The 6,996-nt window shown below is 49.0% G+C and overlaps 1 pseudogene; it reads right to left on the bottom strand.

Annotated features, from left to right (window-relative positions):
- Positions 1 to 5,248: 5,248 nt before the first annotated feature.
- On the bottom strand, positions 5,249 to 6,621 carry LOC144097692 (uncharacterized; annotated as a pseudogene).
- Between the last annotated feature and the right edge of the window lie 375 nt (positions 6,622 to 6,996).

Below are 6,996 nucleotides of genomic sequence, written 5' to 3'. Positions count from 1 at the left end.
ATCAGGCTGGGCCACGACACTGATGTCGAAGCTGCGGATATCCGACCTTCCTCAGGAATGGTTGGATCTAATTAGGACCGATTACAATTCGGTCAGCCCAAGTAACCCAGCTATGAGAAGCATCCGAAAATCGTCACATGTAGACATACGGATTTACGGTTACAGTACAGTGCGGTTTGTGTTTAAAATGCGTCAAGGACAGCGTTCTTGCCACCCGCGCAACTGTTGCCTAGATGAGTATATATAGGGCAACGCTGGTTACGAACAATTAGTGGACGTTATGAACTTGGATTAATTTTCTGGGCAATCAATCGCGACTGAGTATAAATTCTTGGCAGTGTACCATATTTAAACACGCGAGAAAAGGAAAGCGCTTGAATGCAAACGACGGGCAAAGTTGTTACTTGAACATGCGTTTTGTCCAGGACAAGAACGTAACACATTACACTTTCCATCGCTGCCTTTTCTGACACATTCTCTTCACATTGTGTTAGTCTCCCTGTCTCTATATCCCTTCTGCTGTTACACAACCGGCACGCAGCTTACACAGTGCATGCCTACGGCTTCGAGATGCCGTAGACACGCCCACAAACATTGAACGGCGAGATTTCAGTGGCAGCGACACGCTGGTACGTAATGAATGAATGAATGAATGAATGAATGAATGAATGAATGAATGAATGAATGAATGAATGAATGAATGAACCTTATGTTGGGCCTCAGTTCAGGCTCCTGGTGTTCCGTGATCCATGCATGGAGCCATTCTGCAGGGAAGCCTTCCGAAAGGTCATGCTGCGGTCATGCTTAGATTCCGTGCGGACTAGCATGACTTGCTCTTTCAGTACGGCTTCAGTATGTTCAACGACGGGCCACCCGATCCGTGACCAAACGCCTAGCCAGCGATACGCATGTTTCCTGGGAGTATGTATATACAGTAGTAAACAAACAGGCATGATATTTTCAATTTTTTCTTCATATTAATTCAAAATATCCCGGGAATAAAATGTCTGTGTGAGTATATTTTGATGCAATAATGCTCTTTCCTTCCACCAGGACTTGTCGAGGCCATAACGGTTTGCCTTCAGTTAGTTTTTGCTTCACGTTCATTTTCCGTCGGTTCTAAATTATTAGAGACATTTAGCGTAGTGGAGACGTATACTAGCGTGGACGTATACCGGTTTACCGGTCGCCGGCTGCGCATGCGCAGTCGTAGGGACGCGGCCAGGCGGAGTCTCTGTGCATGCTACTCTGCGTGCGTACACTGCCTGGTGTGTACTCTGCAAATATACAGGAGTGCAAAGCACGAACCCTGACGAAGTGAAGGAACCGAACGAGTGCTGTAGCTACCCCGTTCCCCCACTTCGCCCGTGTTCGTATTTGCGCGTCCCTGTATTTTTCTTGAAGGATGCTGCTGACCTGGGGCTGTCCGACAACTGTGTTGCAAGCGCTTTCGCCAGCGTACTTATATGTAAGCATGAAAACTAGGAAGTAATTAAACATAATTGCATTAGTTTTCGGAAGTTACCGCAGTTTAATGTTATTACTTTTTGAAAGCAATAATTGGAAATGCAATTTATTACATTCGCGCGATTTTTAGGAAAGTAATTAGCATCGTAATTTCATTTATTTTCAAATGTCATTATGTATGTACTGCTGCTAACTTACGACGGAAGTATTTGTCGGTCACTGCGACGTCCGCTTCCGCTCGTTCACACTTGGCTGTTCGGCTGCAGGATGTCTCAAAGGATATCGTCAAAGACAAAACATGCTGCACTTTCTGATCGTGCGTCCAGGTTGTTCGGCGTGACCTGAAGCACGAAAATGCTCGGGTGTTGCGTGCAACAGCACAGCAGTCAGTGCAGGGAGAGCATGCGAATGCTCCGCTTCCCAGCTCGTACAAACCAATGTTATCAGCACCGACAAGCACAAGTGAAAAAATACATTGCTGTTTTTCTACTTCAGAGTTTTTAAGTATCACTTCCACTTCGTTTCACCGTACCGTCTGCGTTCGCAAAGTAGGCTGCTTGATGTGTCCAATCCACTTGTACCCTCCTACAGTCGAGCCCAGATGTATCGAACTCGAAGGGGATTGAGAAATCGTTCGATATATCGATTATTAGACGTGCAAAAAATGGCAACCGCCCGCCGGCGTACTGGCAGCACACTGCTCGTTAGGCGTTTTTAGGTCTAACCTGCTTCGCATCTAAGCCGCTGTGAACGGTGCTTTGGAATTATAAACTGCCTATCAAAAGATGTCCAGTACTGTAATATATACACTGTAAATTGAAAAATAGCTCATTAGAATACAGGTACAGCTTTTTTGCACGACGCCTTCGGCAGCGAAGCATGCTATGCGAGGGCCGCTGCTGCCTTTAGTGAGTTACGTTGGTTTCGCCGCAGTGCAGCGGTGTTACGTGGGAAATGAGTGAGAGATACTAAAGGCCACCTTCAAGCACACCACATGTTCATCTCGTCACGAGATTTCACGGAGCTAGCGCTGCCAGCAGGTGCCCAGCGCAGCGCAGCCATACTATCTCCACGCGCAGGATGTGATCGAAGAGCGCCTTTTGGATAAGCGCTACTTGCAGGGGCGGCGGCACGCAGTTCGATATATCGAAAGACCGGAGAAATTGTAGCTCGATATATAGCGCGACCTTCCTATACCTTTAAACACAATTTTCGAGATAACAATTTGTGTGCTCGATACAGTCGATTTAGAATAACCGTATTCATTATAACCGGGCTCGACACTATTGCAAGCGGCCTACCTCCAGGCTTCAGTTTTACCTAAAAGAAGATATTTTCTCTCTCAACGGGACCTTGGTTATCTCTTCAAAGCGTTTTGCAGCAACTTGGGGTAAGCGATAACTACAAATTACGCGTCGCTAACACTTGTTCAGTGCAATGATCTCAGTAGTTCCAAGAAGTGCGCCGTGCAAATAGCTCCCAGCATGCACATGAACTCTTTATATCAATGCTGCAGAACGTAGCTTGCGTTAGGCATACGAAAAAAAAGTACGACTGCTGGACGCGGTCATGCTGAAGTAATTAGCTTCACAGACATTATTATACTATTTTATCCCGGCAGAAGGCGCAGTGGCTTCCTGTCTGAAGCTAAAATTCCAGCCATCGTATGGTCTTCGTAGACTTCGTGAATAAATTGGCGCATGCAGGCTCGATAAGTCATATAACCTAAATTTGCTCAAGTTGGCAAGGTATATGGCTCGCTTTGACGTGGTCAATCGAGCTGGTTGCCAGAAGTGTGCGCGATCATTCTCTGCACGTAATAACAAAAATGCGACATGGTACGATGTTTTCCACAGTGCTGTTATGTTTTTTGTAGTTTTGTTACAAACATGCGGTCCTAGGGAAAAACACGTAAGCTGTTTGATCGGATAATAACATCGAATTCTCATAGTTACTCATAGAAATATTCGGAAACTTCCATTCATGATTGAGAGAATTCCCCCGACAAATGCGCTCCACCCTATTCTTATAGTTTTGTTATTTCTTGAAGTACGAGGCAAGCAGTCGTGGGCGATAAACCGTGCTGTGAATTCTTTGTTGGCACTGGAAGCAATCTCAATAATATAAATTTAAAACAAAATGGCCGGCACCCAACTCGAAACCCTGAGGTACACCACAGGTTGCTTTTTTTTAATTTTGATTTACAACCAATGATTTCGGCCAACTGGGCTCTATCCGTTACATACGCTGCTATCCCGTGCGTGGTGTGATTAGTTCCTGTTACGTCGCCAGCTACTCAGCAGCAGGCGAGCAGACGCGGACACAGCTGGCGGGGAATGAACGTTTATTCTGGCAGCGCAGGCCAATATGTGGCCTAGGTGGAAAGGGGGGTCCAGAGGGAGAGAAGAGCAGGAAACTGCTGTCGCTCGAGCCATCGACAAAAGTACACAAGGGGGAAAGGAGGGTCGACGTGAAAGATGCGCTGTTCGCAACGCTCGTCTCTTCTTAAAAATGAAACTGCTGCACTGGCTTGCGTTGCCTGGAAGATCGCCGTAGCACTGTGGTCACCAGACTCTCGTGGGTGCTCGCGATAACTATCTCTTGAGGATGCAGCACTTCGGAACCTGCGGCTGAAGAAAGTGACGTTTGCTCAGGGAGCAGGGATAGATTAGTCCCTGGCGAAGTTTGCAAGTCGGGCGGTATTGGTGACTGCGATTCATGTCGACGACGTACTTGATCCACGTGGCGTCTTAGCAAGGAAGCAGTTTGGACCGTCACCATGCGGGATCCCGACGTTGACTTCACGCGCCCCGCACCGTAGTTCCGCACGTAGGGTACACGCTGCTTTCCATGGGAACCACCCAGTCATCGGACTCCTGCGGTGAATCTGCAACAGCTGGAGGAAAACACGTGTCCAAGCGAGACTGCAACTGGTACCCCAGCAGTAGCTCTGACAGAGATTTTCCCGTCTTCTGGGGCGCCCTCCTGTAGTTGAACTTGACAAGGTTGTCTTCTAAATTTCCCTCCGTCATTCTCCGAGGTCCGTCCTTAATAGTACGGACTGCTCTTTCTGTCGCTCCATTAGACTGCGGGTGAAAAGGGGCTATTTACAGGTGCATTATGTTGTTCTTAGCAGCGAAACTAGCGAGCCCCTGCCTAGAGAACTGCGTACCGTTGTCGGAGACAATGGTTGGCGGAAAGCCAAATCTGCCTACAATTGTGCGTAGGCGTGCCAGCCGTTGTTGCATATTTGACTGGCATGGCTTCAATTCATTTCGTGTGCGCATCCACTGCCACTAAAAGCATCTTTCCTGCTATAGGTCCGGCGAAATCCGTATGAATTTGCGACCATTTTTTCTGCGTTTGTGGCCAGTTTACGGGTGGCGCTGCAGCCGGCATCGGCATGTTTTGGACGCAGTTCCGGCTTTGGGCCGACAACTATTCAATGTCGCGATCTAGTCCAGGCCACCAAAATTTCGACCTTGCTGCTGACTTCATTCTCGACGAGCCTTAATGGGTCTCGTGCAACTGCTTTAGAAGCCGACCCCGAGCTTTTTCGGTTAAGACTACGCGATGCCCCCAATAAACAAGACCGTGGGCTACAGACAGCTCTAGCTTACGCTCAAAAAACGGCCGTACACTAACCTCCAGAGGTTTCATGCTTTTCGGCCAACCATTTAGTATATAATGCTTGACCGCGCGTATATTGTCAGGTCAGAGGCCGATAGCTGCTGCAACTCCTGCATTGTGAAGGTATAAGTGCCGGTCACTGTTCGCGATGCTAGTCAAATACATGCCAAGAAATGACGCAGTCAGGCGGCCCTGTATCCGCTTCCATGGGAAGTTACACACCATACCGCGTGAAAGTGCGCCGTATCAGGGGCTCGAGGCGGCTTTTTCGTGCGGAAAGTAGTGTCCATGAATGCGCCCCTTCAGTAGCGTCCTCAGGCACGGCTTCTTCAAGAGCGGCTTCTTCGAGAGCCAAAGCTTTTCCTTCACTACTTGTGGTGTGACGCGGCGTTTATTGCCGGTGATGCGACACATCTTTGCAAGATGACCCCGCAGCGATAACACCTTGCTGTGATCCAACTACAGCTGCTGTCGTCATGTTTGCTGCTACCACATCTATGACAGTGCTGCGGCACAGAACGAACACGTGAAGCCTGAACCGGCGCGGGCTGGGAAGCTTGTAGCTTAAGCAGGGGCGCCAATTCTGGTGTCGTATTTTCACCATCGTTTTCAGCAGCTTCGGCATAAAATGCCAACGCTTCGGCCTCTTCTAGCATTAAATCCTTTTGTAGCGATAGCTACATTACGGTAGCATTTCGAGCCTTCAGCGTGGCGGCTCCGTGGCGGTAGCGGCGCAGACAGCCACGTTGTCACGTGGTTGGTCACGTGGTACAGAGCAGCTGCCGGCGCCGTGGCTGGTCACGTGGTGCGGAGCAGCTGCTGCTTCCGGCAGCGCGGCGCGCCGGCGAAACCGAGCTGCCACAGCTGTGCGCATGCACCGTGTCAAGTGGGACGAAAATGAAGACGGAACGCCCCGGGAAACGGAGCGGCGAAAGACTAACTTAGCAATTCAACTGAGCAAGTTCCACTCGGCCAGCTGTAGCTATCGCGTTACTCCAGGTTTAACGAGAGCTAAACCACCACCAATTTTTTTTTTCTGCTAATATCTGCTTCCGCAGGCTGACTGAGCGCACGCCGCAGACAATGCGATCCCTTAGCAAGCGGTCAAGCGACGTGCCGAAATTGCAGTTGTCTGCTATTCGGCGAATAGCAACGAGAAACGTGCTTAACGGTTTCACCGGGAAGCTGTGAGCGGTTGAAGAACTTGTAGCTCTCAGCTATCTAGTGCTTATTCGGATCGTAGTACGCAACCAAACTTTGAACGACTTCCTTGTAAGTCTATTCATTTGGCGCACGTGGCGCAACTCTGCCAGCTAGCACTTCAACCGTCTTGCTAGACAAGGCCGAAACCACTAGTGCCCTCTTAGACCAGTCCGTTACGCTGTTCGCTTCGATATACGCTTCTGCTCTGATTAGGTAAAGCTTCCACTTATCTTTTGTTTCGTCGAAGTAAAGAAGCCTCGGGATCCGTCTTCGCGGCGTGGGTAAAATAAAAAAAAAACGGCCTCGTCGCCACAGTTGCATCGCGAGCTACTCAGCCGCAAGCAAGCAGACGCAGACACATCTGGCAGCGCATGACGGTCAATATATAGCATAGGTGGAAAGGGGGCCCAGAGGGAGAGAAGAGCAGAAAACGGCTATCGCTGGTGGCATCGACAGAAACACGAAAGGGGGGAAAGGAGGGTCGACGTGAAAGATGCGCTGTTCGCAACAGTTCCCAACAGTATTAATTTTTTTTAATGCACAGCATCAGAATTCGCCTAGGAAAAAATGTGTTCTGCCGCGATTGGCAGATGGCAAAGTGAAAGGAGGAAAATGGCCCTGTCCCATTGAGGAGCCCATGAGGCCCTCGCTATCCGATCTGCACGTCAAAAAGTGTGACGTCAAAAAGTATTTGGC

Source organism: Amblyomma americanum, chromosome 7 (genome assembly GCF_052857255.1).
Source record: "Amblyomma americanum isolate KBUSLIRL-KWMA chromosome 7, ASM5285725v1, whole genome shotgun sequence".
Lineage (NCBI taxonomy): Eukaryota > Metazoa > Arthropoda > Arachnida > Ixodida > Ixodidae > Amblyomma > Amblyomma americanum.
Note: the sequence above shows the minus strand (reverse complement) of the source record. Positions and strands in the feature narration are given on the sequence as shown.